The 21,259-nt window shown below is 44.5% G+C and overlaps 1 long non-coding RNA gene across 1 annotated transcript in view; it reads right to left on the bottom strand.

Annotated features, from left to right (window-relative positions):
* Positions 1 to 1,061: 1,061 nt before the first annotated feature.
* LOC309349159 overlaps positions 1,062 to 21,259 on the bottom strand; it is a 174,445-nt gene continuing 154,247 nt past the window's right edge. Inside the window, exons 2-3 of the long non-coding RNA XR_014159779.1 lie at positions 19,705 to 19,810; positions 1,062 to 1,115 (exon numbers count right to left, since the gene is read on the bottom strand). This is a non-coding gene — a long non-coding RNA (uncharacterized lncRNA). The remainder of the gene's footprint in view (positions 1,116 to 19,704; positions 19,811 to 21,259) is intronic.

Here is a 21,259-nt window from a genome sequence, read left to right as displayed (position 1 = left end):
TATATCATAAAGACACCACATTCTCCTCTGTGCCTCATTCCCAAAAGGAAACAAGGACCTTGGGTAAACACAATCTTGCACCGCTCAGAGACTGGGGTGGCTTGTAACAATATTTTTATGCACCAGGCAAAAACATTCATCTTCAATCAGGCCTTGGGTTGATTAAACAGTCTATGCCCCTAACACCATGGAAACTAGTGCTAATACGCCCAGGACCCTCACCAAAATGCTGGAGAGGATGCACCTCCACAGGCACTTACCTCCATATGTGGTGGGAATGTCTCCAAATCCAACTTGTATGAATGGACATCATTCATACAAGAGATATGCAGAAACCTGGAAGTACCGGAACGGGTTACGTCCGGGTTTTGGCAGTCACGCATGCACAGAAGCACCGAATCACAACCCACACGTGCGGAGACGCACAGCTGCAGGTTACAAACGCTGCGGTTTGCGAACGTGCATCCCACATAGATCACGTTCGCAACCCGAGCGTCCACTGTATGTACAAACAGGTTTACTCCATATGAGAGATAAACTAGGGACTGCTGACTGACAGCCAGCAGTGCAGTCCAGGTAAAGCAGGCAGAATGAAAAAGAAGGGAGAGAGAAGGAGATGGCTTGGCCTTTTACCAGGTCTGGAAAAGTCACGCCCACCTACTAGTCACATGCAAAGGGAAGATGCTCCAGCCAGGTGTAACAGGAAGTTCAACTGGCTGGACCAACATTCCTCATGCACGTTCTCTCTAGGCAAACAAGAAATGTTGTACTTGACTGCTCCAGAGGATCACATCCCACAGATCCCAGACTAGATGGGCCACTGATCCAGCAGACTCTTCTGATTTTATGTTGTTCATCCTCCTCCCTGCCGAGTTACACAAGGGCAAACCTAAAATTTGGGAAGAGGATGCTCTCAGCAAGTGCCACCCCCTGGACTGGCTGTTCAGGAGGGAGGCGATCTGAAGGCAAATTGAGGAGAGCCAGTGTGGTGTAGTGGTTAAGAGCCGTGGACTCGTAATCTGGTGAACTGGGTTCGCATCTCCGCTCCTCCACATGCAGCTGCTGGGTGACCTTGGGCTAGTCACACTTCTCTGAAGTCTCTCAGCCTCACTCACCTCACAGAGTGTTTGTTGTGGGGGAAGAAGGGAAAGGAGAATGTTAGCCGCTTTGAGACTCCTTTGGGTAGTGATAAAGCAGAATATCAAATCGAAACTCTTCTTCTTCTTCTTGGTTTGGCAGTGCCTCTGCTGTAGGTTGCTGGCTGGAGGGATGTTCCTTTGGGGACCATGGCATGGGGGGTGGGCAGGAGTCCACTTCTTCTTTTGACAGGCGTTTAAGCCATGTTCAGACGCCAGATGCTAAAATAGATCTGTCACTGGCTGTGATATGAAGCAGATTTGAACCATTTCCCAAAAGGATTAATTGAATGGCGTCCCTGTCCTTTTTCCCTCCAGCTGGGCATCTGAGCAAGAGAGAGCAAGTCCAGCCATTTCCACTGGGATTGGTAATTAGGTTTGCCTTGCTCAAAGGAGATTAATTTCTCCGCCGAGCAAACAATTACTGCCCAAGACCCGCAACCGGCGGAGGAACGGTGGCCATGGATGGGTTTCAATTGGAGAACTTCAGCTTTGCTGACTTTTCCGGCCGCGCTTGGAGAAAAGGAGGAGAAAGACAGCAAACAGGATGGTTTAATTAATCTAGCAATCGTGGGGACATCACACACAAAAAAAGATTCTCCATTTGCCCACCCCACCCCCCCGAGCTGGGTGGGAGAAACAACTGGGCAGATCGATGCTATTACTTTATCATAATCAACTGAAAGAAGGCAAAGATATGGGATGTGCTGGTGGGGATCCTCCATGGTCTTTTTATTTCTTTCAGTCACTGGGCTTTTAGGGTCATAGGATTGCAGTGTTAGAAGGGACCCCAAGGGACATCTAGCCCAACCCCCTGGGATGCAGGAATCACAACTACAGAATCCCTGACGGACGGACATTCAAATCTCCAAGGAAGGAAAGTCTACCAGCTGCTGAGGGGATTTGGGGTGAGTTATGGGGTGGGGGGGGTGGGCAGGGAATAGAGTTTGAAAATTAATTCAGATTAAATGCCCAGGACAAGTCCGGGAAATCTGAATATATATAATTTTTTATTAAATTTTCTGTTTTACCATTTAAAGTACACATTTTTACATCCTTAAGATATCAATGATTCCCTTCTTCTCTTTCCATTATTTATTTTACATATCATAAATCCCTGCATATTTTACAAAAACCAAACCATTCAGTGTGCCATTATTACATCCATCAAAACTTATTTACACTGTTGAATTTATCTTAATGCTCCCAGCATTTTCAGCTGTACACAGTTATTTCCCATATATTCAATAAACGTTTTCCGGTCTTCTCTAAATATATGTTCTTCTTGTTCTCTTATTCTATATGTTAAGTCTGCCAGTTGTGCATATTCTGTCAACTTAAGTTGCCATTCTTCTTTGGTTGGGACCTCACTCGATTTCCATTTTTAGGCCAACAAAACATGGTCCATGGTAATGGCATACATAAATAACCTTTTTTGACACCTGGGAATTTCAGTTTGAATTATCCCCAACAGAAAGGACTCTGGGTTTTTTGGGAAAGTACTTTTAAACATTTTTTCCCCAATTCATTATAGATCATTTCCCAATACTCTTTTACCCTTTTACAAGTCCACCACATATGAAAAAACGTTCCCTCCACCTCTTTGCGTCTCCAGCATTTATCTGATTCAGCCTTATACATCTTAGGAAGCTCACTCAAAGCTAAATACTACCTGTAAATCAATTTCAAGGAGTTCTCCTTCAAAGCAGAATCTGATTCTCGTTTGTTTAAGGGGAAGGTTTGTAGCTCCATTGTAGAGCAGCTGTTGTCTGGTCCTAGGTTCAATCCCAACATCTCCAGCAAGGGCTGGGAGAGGACCCCATCTCAAATCCTGGAGAGCCATTGCCCATCATTATGGAGCAGCTGGGGTGGAACGAGTAGTTCAGCAACAACTGAACAGGTTCAATTCCTGGCACTTCCCTTTGGGCTGGGAAAGCCACTTCCACCTAAGGAGGAGGAGGGGTTGCGAGCTTCACGGCCCCTCCACATGTGTGGCGGGCGGAGGCCAGCCCCGCACGATTGGGGGGATTCCCGGCCGCGTCACCCCCTGGCCGGCCAATCGGCTAGCTCGGGGGCGTGGCCTGCCCTATAAAGTCAGGACGCGGCCTGGGATCTCCCTCTTTGCCACCCACCTGCTGCTCCTGCTTTTTCCTACCCTCCCACTCTATAAGGTTATCGTTCCTTGACCTTGCTATGGACCTTGGTTGGTCACCGTTGAGGGGCCTGGTAGGAATTTTTCCACCAGCCACTTGGTTTTCGCCTACTTCGTAGCAAATCGTCACAACTTTCTGGATGTTGGCGGTTAGGCATTGGTATTGTTCTGTAGATGGAAGAGGGGAGGTAGCGCCATCACCTGCCCCACATATTGAAGGGTAGTCTGGTAAAGGATTCTGGGAGGCATGGCCCTGTCCGAAGCCTAGGGAGGTGAGGGCCTAAGGCATGCCCCCTAGCGGTGACCCCGGGGGGAGTTCCTAGTTGATGTGCATCAGCAGGACACCCCCTACTGGTGGTTAACCCTTCCAGGACTTCAAGCAGACGGGCTGGAGTCGGATATAGTTGGTTAGGACCAATGCCTAAGCCAATACCGCTCATCACCTGTAACTAATAAAGTTGTGGCCTTTTTTAGCCCATTAACCTTAATAGTTGTGTCATGTGTCATTATTTCCACCTGGGGGGGGGGGCTCGCCATGCAATGTCCCCCTGCCTGAAGTCCTGAGAGTCAAGGCCAGTCTGCAATACTTGACAATACTGACTCAATACTGACAGTACAGATTCAGAATGAAGCAGCTTCGTGGGGTGGAAGCAAAATGTAGGGCTGCTACCATAAATGGGAGTTCAAGTTCACCCACTCCATAATATGTGGGACAGTCCAGTGTTAGAAACTTAGATATATAAGCTAATTGCCAAATAGCACCCTAAACCTAGGTTACGGTTGCCACAATGGAATGTCTAGGTGCCTTTTTAAACTTTTTTGCACATAAATTTATTTACAGGCAGGTAGCCGTGTTGGTCTGCCGTAGTCGAAACAAAATAAAAAAAATCCTTCCAGTAGCACCTTAGAGACCAACTAAGTTTGTTATTGGTATGATGGGCGGGGTACAAATAATAAATTATTATTATTATTATATTATTATGAACTTTTGTGTGCATGCACAGTTCTTCAGATACTGTGCATGCACACAAAAGCTCATACCAATAACAAACTTCGTTGGTCTCTAAGGTGCTGCTGGAAGGATTTGTTTTGACATAAATTTATTATTATTATTATTATTATTATTATTATTATTATTATTATTAATTCCATTTCTATCCTGCTTTATATTTTGAAAGGGAAAAAATCTCAAAGTGATTTACAACACATGAAAACATGTAAAACAATCCAGAATAAAACAAATTCACGCTTCAAGGAAAATATTTCAGATCTTCACTAAGAGACATCTTGCTTCCCCCATATTTATTTCCCTACTTAATTCACAGAGCAGCCCCATAACAGAAGAACTCTAGGAAGGCAGCGTGGCCTAGTGGTTGAGAGTGTCAGGCTAGGGAGATCAGGGTTCAGTCATGAAGCTCACTGGGTGACCTGGGAGTCAGTGGCAAGCTTTTAACCTACCTCAAAGGGTTGTTGTAGGAATTAACTGAGGAGGGGATGAACCATGGATTCCTTGCAGAAAAAGGTGGGAAATAAATGCAGTAAATAAACTCTTCTGCTTAACTGCTTAAGAAAGATGGAGGTGTCAAGTAGGGAACCTGGCATCCAGAGATCTGTCTTTAGTAAAAATAAAATGAAAAAAGATATTAATATGAAAATGATGGTGATGGTGATGATTATGATGATACAGTCATACCTCGTGTAGCATTTGCTTCAAGTTGAGCATTTACAGGTTGCGTCCCACGGAGACCCAGAAGTACGAGAAAGGGTTACTTCCAGGTTTTGCCGCTCGCACATGCGCAGATGCTCAAAATGACATCACGCACATGCGCAGAAGCTGCGAATTGCAACCTACGCACGTGCAGACGTGGGTTGCATTCTGTTCATGTTGCGAACGGGGCTCCGGAATGGATCCTGTTCACAACCAGAGGCACCACTGTAGTAATAATAATAATAATAATAATTTATTTATATAAAAATATTTATTATTTCCCTACTTAATTCCCTACTTAATATAATATTCAACCACAACCGAATATTAAAAACACAGTACAGTATTAAACATTAAAAACTTCCCTAAACATTCCCTATTAATATGGAAAAAAAGGATATTGAACAGCCTGGAAAAAGTTCAGAAAAGGGCAATCACTGCTGACATTTCTTTTTTGCTGTCTCTTATTTCCCTTAAAGCTAGAATTGTTTTTAGTTGCAATCTCACAAGGTTATTGTGATCATAAAATGTGGGGGGAAAACATCTTGATAGACACAGAATAGAAATGCAATCAATTAATGCTTTATTCCAGGAAAAACAAGCTTCACTTGCTAAATTGCGGTGTACGAACCCTTTCATTAAAGACAAAGGAACAGAACTGGGCAGTAAAAATAGCAACCTTCGCTGGTTCCTTGTTAGCTGCTTCCACACATTGCACTCTTGTACTTAATTTCCCGCCAACCCATCTATATTTGTTGTTGTTTTCGTTTAGTCATTTAGTCGTGTCCAACTCTTCGTGACCCCATGGACCAGAGCACGCCAGGCATTCCTGTCTTCCACTGCCTCCCGCAGTTTGGTCAAACTCATGCTGGTAGCTTCAAGAACACTGTCCAACCATCTCGTCCTCTGTCGTCCCCTTCTCCTTGTGCCCTCCATCTTTCCCAACATCAGGGTCTTTTCCAGGGAGTCTTCTCTTCTCGTGAGGTGGCCAAAGTTTTGGAGCCTCAGCTTCAGGATCTGTCCTTCCAGTGAGCACTCAGGGCTGATTTCCTTCAGTTTGATCTTCTTGCAGTCCATGGGACTCTCAAGAGTCTCCTCCAACACCATAATTCAAAAACATCAATTCTTCAGCGATCAGCCTTCTTTATGGTCCAGCTCGCACTTCCATACATCACTACTGGGAAAACCATAGCTTTAACTATACGGACCTTTGTTGGCAAGGTGATGTTTCTGCTTATTAGAGGAGAACTAAGCACACTTTGGAAATCTTGAGCTTAGGTATGAATTATTCTATAGTGTTGAATTTATGCAGGCTTTTTTCTCTTTTTTTCTTTTTTAAACTAATGGTTTTAGTTCTTGTTCGAATGCCGGGTGAAGTTTGAGGTCACTTCTAATTTTTTTCCGGACCACTTCTCCTAACCCTGATGTCAACTCGAGTGAGAAAGAAGCAACATTTACACACATGTTCCGATGAATATTTGATGTCCTCGCTGCTAGAGACTGCAAATTTGAATGCGCTCACTGTTCAGTCGTAAGAAACTGCTGGCTATTAGGAACATCCAGGCCACCTCATAATCCACTCCTTTCTTGCAAAAGAAACTCGCAGCAGCAACAAATATATTTCTCAAATATTTGAAGAACAATTTTCATAGCAAAGAAGGGAAGGGCTGGAGCTTGTGAGGAGCCCCATAGCTTACAAGGAGAGCATCTACTTTGCATGCATCGCCGGGTGGGGCTTGGAACACCCCCTGTTTGAAATCTTGGGGAGCTGCTATCAGTTAGTGCAAACCCTCCAAATGTCCCTCTTATGTGGGATGTGAAACACAAGAGCAGTCAAGTACACCTGTGCTGGTCCCGGGGGGGGGGGGGTACGGTGCAGCGTTGTCAGAGTCCGGTCCTAGGTCGAGCTTATGGAGGCTGTCCGTCAAGGGCGAAACAGGGTCCAAGGCAAGGAGCCGGGTGTGGTCAGGAACTCTGGAAGAGCAGGACAGGGTGCTGGCAGGAACAGGTTACCAACTATGTTGCTCCCGCAACCTGGGACTGGGCTGACTGGCCTTAATCTCCTCTGAGGCATAGGGCGGCCCCGGTCCACAGGTGACTTGCCTCTCCTGGCCTGGAGGTGAGCACTCCTCCTGCGAGAAATTAGTTCCCTCCGCCTCTCTGCCCTGAGCCTCTGCAGCTCTGGAGAGCCTGGAGGGTTAGTGGACCCAGAGGCAACCTCAGCTTCCCCTGACAGGGCTGGGAGAGGAGCACCTGCAGGCAATGGGTCCTCGATCACCCCCAGAGCCAGAGCGGATTCAGCTGGTGTCTGCTACTGAGGATCCAGCACAGGTGAGGACCCTTCAGGTTCAAGCTCAGCTGGCCCTGGAGGCAGGGACTCCTATGCAGGCTGGGATTCCTCAGGTTCAGCCTCTGAATCTGATTCCCAGGCCATCACAACAACATTCCTAGAGTGAACATGTTTACACATGTTTTCCCCCTAAAGAATCATGCACAGGTGTTGTTAATATAGGATAATAATATTTTTTTAAAAAAACCCAATGACTTCCACTTCTGAACAGGACAGTGAAGAAACAGACTTGCAGGATCATCAACAAATGTTCTCTCTCTCTACAGAGAAAGAAGACCCAACTCATCATTAATCCCACATGGGAGCAAAGTTTTTAACCTCAATATCTGCTCCACTTGCTTTCCTTAACAAGATCTTATCATCATCTGTATATCACTTTTCCACAGCCCAAATCTTCAGACCAGTTGCAGATTTATTTTGTTCCATAAAGTAACTGACTAAAGTGGTAAGCGATATTTTATTTGTAGAGGCTCCCTTGAGCTTTTCTTGGCCTGTGGTGCTTTCAAAGGAAAGACCTTGACTTTTTATCGCATATTAACAACACCTGTGTACGATTCTTGCCTTCGGATAGCAATTTCAGTCCCTGGGTTGCTGTTAATCGCAGATATAGCTAGCAGAGATCCCTGTAGACTGTTTTCCCATTTCACCCAATTCAGTCCCATCCCCCGTCCCCCCCAAAAAAGTGAGTATATACGAAGGCCTTTAGATAAATATTAGCTGAAATGTGTTTGGCTGCTTTGAAAATAAAATCTATTTTATTTCTAAGCATCTGGAGAAGCATTGTCTTTTGCTTTGGGATCAAGAAGCAATTTTCCATCTATGTTGAAATACAGTTGGACACCATTTTGAATCAATATGGCCGACTGAACCTTTCAAAACTGCACTGATCTTTTGGTTTCTTGGAATTCCCAAACAATGCCGGCTATGAGGCTGCTAGTGAATCAATAAATAGAAAATGATTTTGGCAACTGTTTTGTTACAGATGTCAAAGGACAGAAAGGAAGGCCAGGAAGAAGAAGGATGCAGTAGTCAAGGCAAGGTACGGCTCTACCTTAACATGAATGAGAGGTTTTTTATTATTATTGCAGCTTTTTTTAAAAAAAAGTTTTTATTGACTTGTACAATTTAATATTCAGCCACATAACAAGATATAACATTTATCATATAGAAATAAAAATCTCCCCCTTCCCCATGACTTCCCTCTTCTTAAAATATTTACTACTTCTGCTTAATTGTCTTATTTTTTATGATCTTATACTTAAATGCACTTTTCTTATCAATTTTATCCCAAATCATAATTACATCTTACACTCAATTACATTTCATATTACTGTTTCCTAACCTTTCAGCTTGGTTTCTTAGTTGTAAGTGTTTAAACAAACACTGCCCATTTCTTTACCGTATTTCTGTGAGCAGAACATGAAGAGTTCCCAGTCTTTTTAAAAATCTTTTGCTAAGGAGACAGAGAGGCAGAGTGAATTCTTGCGGTTGCGGTAAGAAAAGTGTGGGCTTCAGATCAATTTCAAAAGAGATGTGCAAGTAGGGATGGAAGGATCTGCCCATTTTGGTCCTCTCCCTTTCTCATTATTCCAATCTTAAACATGGTTATCCACACTTCTGCAGCCAATTTGCATTTCGTTGCAAATTTCCCCTAAGAAGCACAATTCTGGAGCAGTTTCTCCAAATACAGTGCATTGCTGTATGCCATTTTAATTTCATCCACATTCCCTCCGCCCCGCAGTATATGCAATTTCATAATGACCGCTCCCCACATTAAATGGGGGGCGCACTTTGCGTGGTCTTGTGCAGCCCCCTGGACCCTATGCGGCACCATTAGCACAGGCTTGGCTTTGCCTCCCCCCAGGTGGGTTACCTGGAGCTCTCCGCCTACCTCAGCCAGTTGCCCAATCCCACCTGGGGAAGCGTTGCCAAGGTGACCAGGCCAGGTAAAGGGGAGGGACCACCCTGCCCACACAATAGGGGGAGGAACTCACCTAGGAATCATCAGTTGGCTCCAGAGCTTCTCCCACCCTACCCACCCTCAGTTAAGACTTCTTTTGCAGGTTAACCTTTTCTCCACAGGTACGCGGGCACTGCTACGTCAAGGTCGCTGTTGATGGTCCGGAAAGGAATTTTCCTGCATTGGCAGGTTTGCCTTTCCCATAGCAAAACATCACAACTTGCGGTATCAGGCCTTGGGCGCAATCCTTTAGTCTATCTTCCCTAAATGGGGGAGAGGGTGCTGCGGTGACCCATGCCCCCTTCCTCTTTGCAGCGGCAATACCAGGATTCCCCGTTAAAGGGGTTGTTTGAGGGGAGGAGTTGGCCGTATGCCTAGAGGTCTTCATTGCTCTCCCCTGCGGCGGCGTAACGGGAGCGGGCTCTCTCTGCTTGAACATATGTTCTCCAGAGCCAGCCCAATCCCCCCCCACACTGGATAACCCTGATGTTCCCCAGATCCCCGGCGGGGGACTGAGAGGGATAAACGCCCAATGCCTGAGCCAAGGTCTACCCACATCTGAAACCTAATAAAAGTTGTGGCCAATTTTAATCCCATAGCACGTTGTCTTGAGTCGTTATTCAACATGGGGGCCGCCCAGGGTTTTGCCTGTCCAAGCAAACATTGTTGGGTTGGAGAACTGCATTGCGTGATTCAGGTAAGTGCAGGTTTTCAAGGGTGGCTGTGCTTCGATTCTCACATTGCATTGGAAACTGCCAACTTCATAAAATTTGATAGATAGGCTTTGAATGAGTACTGAATCAAATTTCTTCCTCATCCCTATCTACAAGCACTTGATTCAGCCTTCTTTCAAGAATTATCTGTCTCCCTCCTGACAGGGGTGTCAGAAAGAGGGGAAAGGGAGGAGCTTTTTTTGTTGTTGCTCCACTTCTGGCTTTGGCCCTGCCTACTGGCAGCATGCACCCCCAAAAAGACTACCCTAAGGAAAGGTGATGCTTGGCAGACAGATGATTGCCTGCCTCTGTACAGGGAGAATCTTTTCGTGTGACGACATTTTCGGTCATTATCCTTATACAGCCCTTTCCTCCCAATAGTCCCCATTTTCAAAAGTAGGGGATCAGTCTGAAGAAGGGGAAAAAAACCATTCTACAAAACTTTTGTGCAAAAAGAAGACTGTTCACAGCACTGAAACGCATTAAGGCCTTTGCATTTAAAAGCCTCGCGGCTGCTTTTCCTGCGATAAATGCTTGATTCTCTTTTAGCCAGTTAAAACCATCCTCCCGTCCTTTGAATTGTAAATTCTGCTAAGGGGCATTTGTCACAGCCCCATAACTGCCTAATGAAACCATTGGTTGGTTCTGTTTAACAGAGATGAAGATTGCGGTTTGTTCCCAAAGCACTTTTCAATGCTCTTGAGGTCCATAAACCGTTATACTTCATCAAGTCGTTTTAATTGTCAATTGCGGTGCTGAAGGGGGTGGTGGGCAGGAAACAGAATCCTGAAAATTCAGTATCTTAATGAGCAAGGAGATCACAAAACAGAACCTGAACCATCTTCATTTCAGCTGCACTTTGCCAAGCCAGTGCTTGGGGATCAAATAGCATAAAACTTTTTCTTACTAGCTTTAAAATAAAATTTTGAAAACCAGGATGCTGCTTTTCAGGTAAATTGGTGAGGAACAATGTTAACACACTCATGCAGAAACAACCTACTTAGCAAGTGAGAGGAAAGAGGGCAGGAAGAACAAAGGACATTTACCAAAAAAAAATCAGGTGCAAACAATCTTCCAACATTCGAAATACCTAATACAGAGACAAGCACACATGATTTCTTGAAGCTGGCAGCCCATGAAGAGATCCTGGATGCTGAAATACTGAATGAAGCTAACTTGCACAACATTTGGCACAACTTCCCCACCCCACCCCCTTAACTATAAGAAGAATAAATCGAAATAGGATTAGTACCATTAAGGATGCATTGGGAGGGAGGGATGGATGGCTGAAACTCAGTTTGTCATTTTCCCAACCTAATTTGTCATTTGCCCAACCTAAAAATTCAGCTCACCCTTACTCTGCAGGGTTGAACATTTTCTGCCCCCATTTGGGATAAGGTTGATAAAAATGTACATGTTGAGCATGGAAGAACAGACAAGCCATACCTAGTTCCCCTCCAAAACAAACAGCATGTATGCATTTGAAGGCATCTAAAGCTTCTCCTCTGCCCCACTTGCAGAACATAGATCTGTTTTCCCCTATGCCAAACTCTCTCACACACACCCATTCTTTACCCAAAATGCATAAAAATGCATTAAAATGATCCTAGGTTACCCTGGCTGGTGGACTCTCCTCCCTTGGAGGTTTTAGAGCAAAGGTTGTCATTTATGATCTTACTGAGATTTCTGCATTGCAGGGGGTTGGATTAGACTATGGTTGTCAGGCGTCCCCGTTTTCCAGGGAACAGTCCCCGGATTTACAAATCTATCCCCGGACAAAATCCGTCCCCGGAATGTCCCCGGATTTCAGTTACTGTCCCCGGATTTATATTTTAAGTGTTGCAGATTTATTAGTTGAATGAATGTTGCGTGATTGGTTCAACAGCATAAGACACATCATATGGGGACTTCCAGCAAGGCAAAATGGTGGGCACCATGGCAGCGAACAGCTCCTGAAGCCAGCCAGAGCCAACTGCTCTACCAGGCTGGCTCTGGGCTGCTGAGACTGCCACCACTGCCACAGGGGAACTGGGGACGCCAGGTGCATCAACTGGGGAAACCACTGATCCCCCCCCCCCGCCCCCATGACCCAAATTAAGCTGGGAGTGAGAATGCCCGTTCAGCCAGCCGACTGCCCAGCAGTACTCTGGGGCCAGGAAAAACCCCAGAGCCAACACAGGGAGAAGGAGGAGAGGAGAAGGAAGAGAATGAAAGAGGAAGGAGAAACAAGAGGGGAGACCCGACCTTGCTGCTGCCAAGGAGAAGAGGTAGGAGGGCAAGGACACATGGCTGAGCCCAGGCCCGACCCGAGCCTTCTCCACGGTGGCTAGCGCTCCAAGAGAGCAGGCCAGGGCCCAGAGGAATGCCACGCAACAGAGGATACCACAGAAGAGAAGATATTACTTATCTTTTAAAAAATAAGAATAATTCTCTTTTCAAAAAAAAAAAGTGTCCCTGGATTCTTTGGGAAAAAAATCTGGTAACCTTATATTAGACAACCCTCAGAGTACCTTCCAGCTGTACAATTCTATGAGAGCTGCTGTGTATGTACTTTGAGAGCCAGGTGGATAGAGTGCCAGGCTAGGCCCTGGGAAACCTGGGTTCAAATCCCCACACGGCCATGAAGTTCATTGCCTGATCTTGGGCCAATCGCTGCTTCTCAGCATGACCAACCTAGCGGGATTCAATGAGGAGAAGGAGGGGATATGCCTGCCACCTGGAGCTCCTTGGAGGAACCTTGGCCTTGTTGGCTGGGTATGATGAGAGCTGTTGTCCGATAAAATCTAGGGCAGGGTTTCCTACAACACCCATCATCCCTAGCTAGCAGGGCCAGTGGTCAGGGATGATGGGAATTGTAGTCCAAAAACAAGTTTGGGAAGCCCTGGTCAAAGGAGTCACTTCCTGAGTTCACCAATGGCTTATCTCCATCTGTGCAGGTTATTAGACCCATGTCTCGATATCTACCAACCATCCATGTGTAATTTGCTAAATATAGCGGCCAGATGGCACTTCAGTCTCCTAGCCCAATTACTGTAGCAGGAACGAAAGGAGAATGTTATAGTGAGCAGCGAGATTTCCGTACTTTAGCATCGCAAAGTGTGGATTTGTTAAATAGCGGAATGATTGTGACCCATATAAGACCAGTGCCAGACTGGCTCAGACGAGTGAAAACTGAATTATTGATACAGCACTGCAGTTCTGTCTGTGTTCAGCAGGAGAAGACGCCCCATTAACCATTCATATCCTTCAACTGGCTGACCTTTCTGTCCTCCCACCTCCTCCAAAGAGGGGCAAGGAAGGCTCCTCTTGAATATTTTTCTGTACTTGCCACACTTAAGGATGAAAGCATCAGTCAGCTAGCTGGCTCAGACAGTGATGCTTGAAGAATCTGAAATTATCCGATCCGTACCTCCCAGACTAACGTGCAGATCGGAACCATAATTATCCTCTGGATTTTGGACGTCTCTGTCCCCGGCGCCCAAAGAAAAAGCAATGCCTTTTTAAAGGCATTGCTTCAAGTGCAATGTGTCAAGAAAGAGGTGCATTGAGATAAAATGCGTGCTTAAATGCATAAAATAGAGCATCTGAATATGCATTTAAATACATTTTTGTCATACAGTGCTCTTTTTCTAAACACAGATTAATGTAGAAATGGGGCAGACAGATCTGTGACGGAACATATTAGAAAACAGCACAGGCTAGAAATAGACTGATCTGTTCAACCCTAATTGATTTTATTTAGGGCAAATTAAAACAGAGGCAGCACATACAAGCGGTAGTTCTTTTGCTGATATATTCAGCAACATGTCACTGATGTAACATGTTACAGGGAACCAGGCAGAGGGCCTTCTTGGTGGTGGCACCCGCCCAGTGGAATGCCCTCCCACCAGATGTCAAGGAAATTATCTGACTTCTTTCTTTTTTTTAAATAAATTTTTTATTATATTTTCAGTTTACAGAAAAGAAAGAAAAGGATAGAAAAGAAAAAAGAAAAATAATCCAACTTTCAGAATACATTTTTAAGTTGTTAACTGAACTTCCCCACATCTCCCTCACCCTGCGTTCTTTACAATAAAACATATCAGCAAATTATTACCTTGTTTCATGTCTTATTTATATCTTTCAAAATATTTTACTTCTAAATTTAAAGTACCTTTTATCAAATATTTATACCTTAAAATAATACATATAATAGCTTTAAATTTCAACTTTTTCTTACTTATAACTTAATTTTCTGTTTTCTCAATCTAGTTGCAGGACCTAAATTTTCCAAGTCATGCAGATTCTTAACATTCATACAACTTATAATGTTTTTGTAAATAGTCCTTAAATTTTTTCCAGTCTTCTTCCATTGTCTCTTCTCCCAAATCTCGGATTCTGCCAGTCATTTCAGCCAGTTCCATATAGTCCATCAACTGCGTCTGCCACTCTTCCAGCGTGGGAAGATCTTGTGTCTTCCAATATTTTGCAATAAGTATTCTTGCTGCTGTAGTTGCATACATAAAAAGTGTTCTATCCTTCTTTAACACCCTTTGGTCCACAATGCCCAGGAGGAAGGCCTCTGGTTTCTTGGGAAAGGTGTACCTAAACACCTTTTTTAACTCATTGTAGATCATTTCCCAGAAGGCCTTCACTTTTGGACAAGTCCACCAAAGGTGAAAGAATGTCCCTTCAGCCTCCTTACATTTCCAACATTTATTATCAGACCGATGGTAAATTTTTGCAAGTTTGACTGGGGTCATGTACCACCTATATATCATTTTCATAATATTCTCTTTCAGGGCATTACATGCCGTAAATTTCATTCCGGTGGTCCATAACCTTTCCCAGTCTTCGAACATAATGTTGTACCCAATGTCCTGAGCCCATTTTATCATGGCTGATTTAACTATCTCATCCTGGGTATTCCATTTAAGCAGCAAGTTATACATTCTCGAGAGTACCTTGGTCTTAGGTTCTAACAATTCTGTCTCTAATTTCGATTTTTCCACCTGGAATCCTATTTTTTTGTCCAACTTAAAAACCTCTTGAATTTGAGCATAATGAAGCCAGTCTTGCACCCTATTCTTTAATTTTTCAAAGCTCTGCAGCCTCCAATTATCTCCAGTTTTTTCTATTATTTCCCAATATTTTGGCCATCCGACCTCCATATTGAGTCTTTTTCTGGCCTTGGCCTCCGCTGGTGATAACCACCTCGGAGTCTTACCTTCTAATAAGTCTTTGTATTTTGTCCAGACCATAAATATAGCTTTCCTGACAATATGGTTTTTGAACATTTTATCAACCTTTACCTTGTCATACCACAAATATGCATGCCATCCAAAAGCATTATCGTACCCTTCCAGATCTAGGACATCAGTGTTCTCAAGAAGTAACCAATCTTTCATCCAGCAGAAAGCCGCAGCTTCATAATATAACCTTAAATCTGGCAGGGCAAACCCCCCTCTCTCTTTGGCATCTGTTAATATTTTAAATTTTATTCGGGGCTTTTTGCCCTGCCAGACAAACCTAGAGATATCTTTCTGCCACTTCCCAAAACACTCCACTCTGTCTACGATCTGTAGGGTCTGAAACAAAAATAACATCTTCGGCAATACATTCATCTTTATAGCTGCAATTCAGCCCATCAAGGAAAGTTTCAATCTTGACCAAATCTCTAAATCTTTCTTAATTTCTGACCAGCATTTTTCATAATTGTCTTTAAATAGATTCAAATTTTTGGCAGACAAGTTTACCCCTAGGTATTTTACCTTTTTAACAACATTTAATTCTGTCTCTTTCTGAAACCCATCTATTTCCAAAGGTGTCAAGTTTTTCTCCAGGACCTTGGTTTTTTGCTTGTTCAATTTAAACCCCGCTACCCGACCAAATTCATAAATTAGTTCTAACACTCTCTTCGTGCTAGATTCTGGCTCCTGTAATGTTAAAACCAAATCATCTGCAAAAGCTTTCAATTTAAATTGTTTCACTCCGACCTGTATTCCTTGTACCAACCGGTCTTCCCTAATCATGTTCAAAAGCACCTCCAGAACAGAGATAAATAACAGAGGGGATAGGGGGCATCCTTGTCGTGTTCCTTTTTCGGAAATTATCTGACTTCTAGAAGACATCTGAAGGCAGCTCTGTTTAGGGAAGTTTTTAATGTTTGATGTTTTATTGTGTTTGGAACTCCCCGCCTATTGAAAGCAAGCTGCCGCCCTTGCTGTATTCTTTCCAGCACCTGCTTAAAAACATTCTTGTTTACACAAGCCTACCCAGATGATTAGAAATGCCGGTGTGAATTTTAATCTGATTTGGTTTTATCACCTTGTAAGAAAAAATAGTGTATTCTTTATTTCTTTGACATTCCACAGGGCGGGCACCAAAACCGAGAAGGCCCTCTGCCTGGTTCCCTGTAACTTCGCTTCTCGCAATGAGGAAGCCGCCAGAAGGCCCTCGGCGCTGGACCTCACTGTCCGGGCAGAACAATGGGGATGGAGACGCTCCTTCAGGTATACTGGACCGAGGCGGTTTAAAGGTCAGCACCGACACTTTGAATTGTGCTCAGAAATGTACTGGGAGCCAATGTAGGTCTTTCAGGACCTGTTTTATATGGTCTTGGTGCCCATTCCCAGTCACCTGTCTAGCTGCTGCATTCTAGATTAGCTGTAGTTTCTGGGTCACCTTCAAAGGTAGCTCCGCATAGAGCACATTGCAGTAATCCAAGCAGGAGATAACATGAGCACTGTCTCTGGCAAGACAATCTGTGGACAGGTAAGGTCTCAGTCAGCGTACCAGATTGTTGTCAGTGATGGGCAGAGCCTCTCTAAGGTCTTTTCCAACATGGATATTCTGGGGACTGAACCTGATTGAAGCATATGTACCACTGAGCTAAGCTTCTCCTTGGGCATTCAAGCAGATCTGTAGCCATCTTTACTGTTTTGTTATATTTTATTAAATGTTCAAAAATTTCGCATATACATTCCAATACATAGTGGGTTTTTGTTTTGTTTTGATGACTTCCCATCCTGTTATCTATGGTGCTATTTTATTTTTTCCCCTCCCTTGCTGCACCCTATCTTCTCTCTCTCGTATCATGACAATAACACATTAATCTCTAATTCCTTCTGTTGCTCATAGTTCAAATCCTGATGGTGAATTCATCATACTACAGTCATACCTTGAGTCACAGCCGCTTCAGGTTGCGTTTTTTCAGGTTGAGGACCGCCGAAACCCAGAAGTACCAGAACAGTTTACTTCCGGGTTTCGGTGATCACCCATGCGCAGAAGCACCGAATCTCAACCCATGCACGCAGACGTGGGTTGCGAATGCTGCGGGTTGCGAATGTGCATCCCACACGGATCACATTTGCAACCCGAGCATCCACTGTATAGTATTTAAACAGGCTGAAAAAGGCTTCCATTCTTCAACTGTAGCCATCTTTAGAACTGCTTTTCCACAAATGTCTCCCTTGAACTAACATTTAAATGACCCAAACTCATTCTCCGGTCCAGATGACAGAATGTTGTTGTTTAGTCATGTCCGACTCTTTGTGACCCCATGGACCAGAGCACGCCAGGCACTCCTGTCTTCCACTGCCTCCCGCAGTTTGGTCAAACTCATGCTGGTAGCTTCGAGAACACTATCCAACCATCTCGCCCTCTGTCGTCCCCTTCTCCTTGTGCCCTCCATCTTTCCCAACATCAGGGTCTTTTCCAGGGAGTCTTCTCTTCTCATGAGGCGGCCAAAGTATTGGAGCCTCAGCTTCAGGATCTGTCCTTCCAGTGAGCACTCAGGGCTGATTTCCTTAAGAATGGATCGGTTTGTTCTTCTTGCAGTCCATGGGACTTTCGAGTCTCCCCCAGCACCATAATTCAAAAGCATCAATTCTTCGGTGATCAGCCTTCTTTATGGTCCAGCTCTCACTTCCATGCGTCACTACTGGGAAAGATGACAGAATGGGCAACTCTTATTACAAAACTTTTTTGATTTCAGACTGAGCACTTGATGTGCAGAAGCTTTCAACGATTTGGTTTTCTTCCAACCCTTTCCTTCATTCCTGCAATTATCCTTAATGCATTCCCTACCCGGAAAGTGATGCGAATATACCCAGGGATATTATCGGCTGTTCTCCCCTACTGGGTAAGTCCTATATTTTCGTTCTGCGGTCATGGCAAGTTTGTATCTGCTTCCGAGATCAGATAATTATGAAGTGTTCCCTGAGAATAGTTTTACAAGAAAAACAGCCAGAGCCTTGGGTTTTTGCAGGGAGGGAGGGAGGCGAAAATGCAAGAGGGAGAGAAGCATGAAAAAGGAGATTAGTGGGGGGGGGGCGATGGATACGCACATCTGATACCAGAGATCTTGAAGGAAACAGCTGTTCCATAGCAGATTAGTTACTTAACATAGATTGTAGCCAGAACGCCACTTCCACTACCCTGACTTCGCAGTAAACACCATGATCCTATTATTCTCTCGCCGGAGCTGCTGGGCCAAAATCAGAGCATGAAAAAGAAGCTATTTGTTTACTGACGCAACTCCCTGTAACGTCAAATTGAAAACGCCATTCTTCACAGTGCATAAAATCACCGAGTCAGAGGGCGGAGGAAAGCAATTAAGTCCCATTTTCTCCGAAAAGGGTGGAATTGTGCCACAGCTGTCTTTGTGCACCTGTGACTACATACACACTGAGGATGGCAATGTGGGCTTAGGTGATCCCTCCCAAGACATGACCTAAATCTCAGTTTTCCTTCTGTAAAATGGGCAAATAATAATAATAATTTGTGATTCGTGAAAGTGAGTGAAGTGCACTGTGTTATTCTTTTATTTCATTTATTCATTTATTGCATTTATCTCCTGCATTTGCACCTTGCTTCTTTCTCTAAGGAGCTCAAGGTGTTGTTTAATTCCCACAACAAGCCTGTGAGGTAGATTAGGTGAAGAGACTGTGATTGGCCCAAGGTCACCCAGAGAGCATCACGACGAAGTGGGGTTTGAACCCTGGTTTTCCAGATCCTATTTGTCTGACACTCTCTCATCCCTAGTGAAACAAAGCCAAAGTATATGCAGTTGAGATGAACTTATCATGTTCTACAGCTTTTCCTCACCTACCTCCTCTTTGTTCCAATGATCAAACTCAGGTTTGTAAGCTTTTGGGGACAGGGATCCAATTTCTTTGTTTCACTGCAAAGTTTCCCATGCACAGTGATGATGAACATGGCTAAAGGACTGAGCTGTACATTTCATGATTCGAATCTTGCCTCTGCTACTATCTCTCGATATGGCTTTAGGGAAGCTGCTGTTCTCCTAATCTCAGCCCTCCCTTTTGCACTCTGTAAGTCTACCTAGCAGATCGGTTCTTAAGGATGTATGGGAAATGCCATGAACATTTGAAAGTGCTAGAAAGAAGCTTATTATTGAAGATTCATGAGATCAGGATATATGGTTAGATTCTCTTGGGGGATGTTCATCTTTCAAAGCAGCAGCTGAAATTCAAGAAACCGGGTAGAGATTGTCTACTTCTCCAGAGAGAGAGAGAGAGAGAGAGAGAGAGAGAGAAAGAAAGAAAGAAAGAAAGAAATATATTACTTTTGCCTGCACCCCTAGGAGCCAACTCCTAGTGGTCAAGGTCCCTTCGCCGCTGCCCCCATAAAATATTTGGGCTAGTCACACTTCTTTGAAGTCTCTCAGCCCCACTCACCTCACAGAGTGTTTGTTGTGGGGGAGGAAGGGAAAGGAGAGTGTTAGCCGCTTTGAGACTCCTTTGGGTAGTGATAAAGCGGGATATCAAATCCAAACTCTTCTTCTTCTTCTTCATTCACATGTTGTGTGGCTGCTGCATCATGCGACTGATTATGCAGGGTGGGGCTTAACTCCTCCCCCCCATATTTTATTCAAGTTGGCACCCTTGCCTGCCCCTCACCCAGGCACATAACAGCAGAGAGAACGATGAGCTTCCCATCTCATCCCTCTTCCTGCCATTGGCTAACCCACCATGACAACATGGAATGTTCACTAACATCCTCACTGCTGGATGAGGAGGTATCAACATTAGACTGATACTGAACAAGCCACACCCTACCACACCCCACTAGCTCCTGGGTGAGAGAGAATCCCTCCCTCGAGAGGTGATGTCAAACCACTGCGTTAGCAGCACTGAAGTGACCTCCCTGGGTGGTGTGCATGGCAGTCTTGAGCTCCCCAGACCAAGGGGACACCCCAGGGACCCCAAGACCTCCCTTTTGGCCTTGCTGATGTGATCCAAAGAAAAGCAGATATGATAAAGGGGGGAATTAGATGGTTTGATTACAATATGCACTAACAGTGGTTTTCCCAGTAGTGATGTATGGAAGTGAGAGCTGGACCATAAAGAAGGCTGATCGCCGAAGAATTGATGCTTTTGAATTATGGTGCTGGGGGAGACTCTTGAGAGTCCCATGGACTGCAAGAAGATCAAACCTCTCCATTCTGAAGGAAATCAGCCCTGAGTGCTCACTGGAAGGACAGATCGTGAAGCTGAGGCTCCAATACTTTGGCCACCTCACGAGAAGAGAAGACTCCCAGGAAAAGACCCTGATGCTGGGAAAGATGGAGGGCACAAGGAGAAGGGGATGACAGAGGACAAGATGGTTGGACAGTGTGCTCTGGTCCATGGGGTCACGAAGAGTCGGACTCGACTAAACGACTAAACAACAACAATAGTGGGAAACTAAAAGGAACCTTGGAAGGAGAGGAAGGGAAGGCAGTGACTTATGTATTGTTTTATTGGTTATTGTATCAATTGTTACTGTCAAAGCAATGATCCTTCAACATCATGGACCATATGAGGGCTTTGCAATGTGGCAGTGCGAACTCAACATCAACTTCTTTGGACTGGTCTTGTTGTGCGGATGCCTGATTATCGTCTTCCAAAGCAACTACTCTATTCCGAACTTAGAAATGGAAAGTGTAATGCTGGTGGTCAACAAAAGAGGTTCAAAGACTCTCTCAAGGTAAATATTTAAAAATGTAGTATAAACAACAACAACTGGGAAACACTGGCCTGCGAGCGCTCCAATTGGAGAACAGCTTTTACCAAAGGTGTCATGGGCTTTGAAGACGCTCAAGCTGAGGACAAAATGGAGAAATGCGCTAAGAGGAAGGCACGCTTGGCAAACCCTCACCATGATCAGCTCTCGTCTGGAAACCTATGTCCCCACTATGGAAGGACGTGTGGATCCAGAATGGGCCTCTACAGTCACTTAAGGACTCACTGTTAAGA

Source organism: Podarcis erhardii (genome assembly GCF_964252035.2).
Source record: "Podarcis erhardii genome assembly, chromosome: 8".
In the NCBI taxonomy this organism is placed as follows: Eukaryota; Metazoa; Chordata; class Lepidosauria; order Squamata; family Lacertidae; genus Podarcis; species Podarcis erhardii.
Note: the sequence above shows the minus strand (reverse complement) of the source record. Positions and strands in the feature narration are given on the sequence as shown.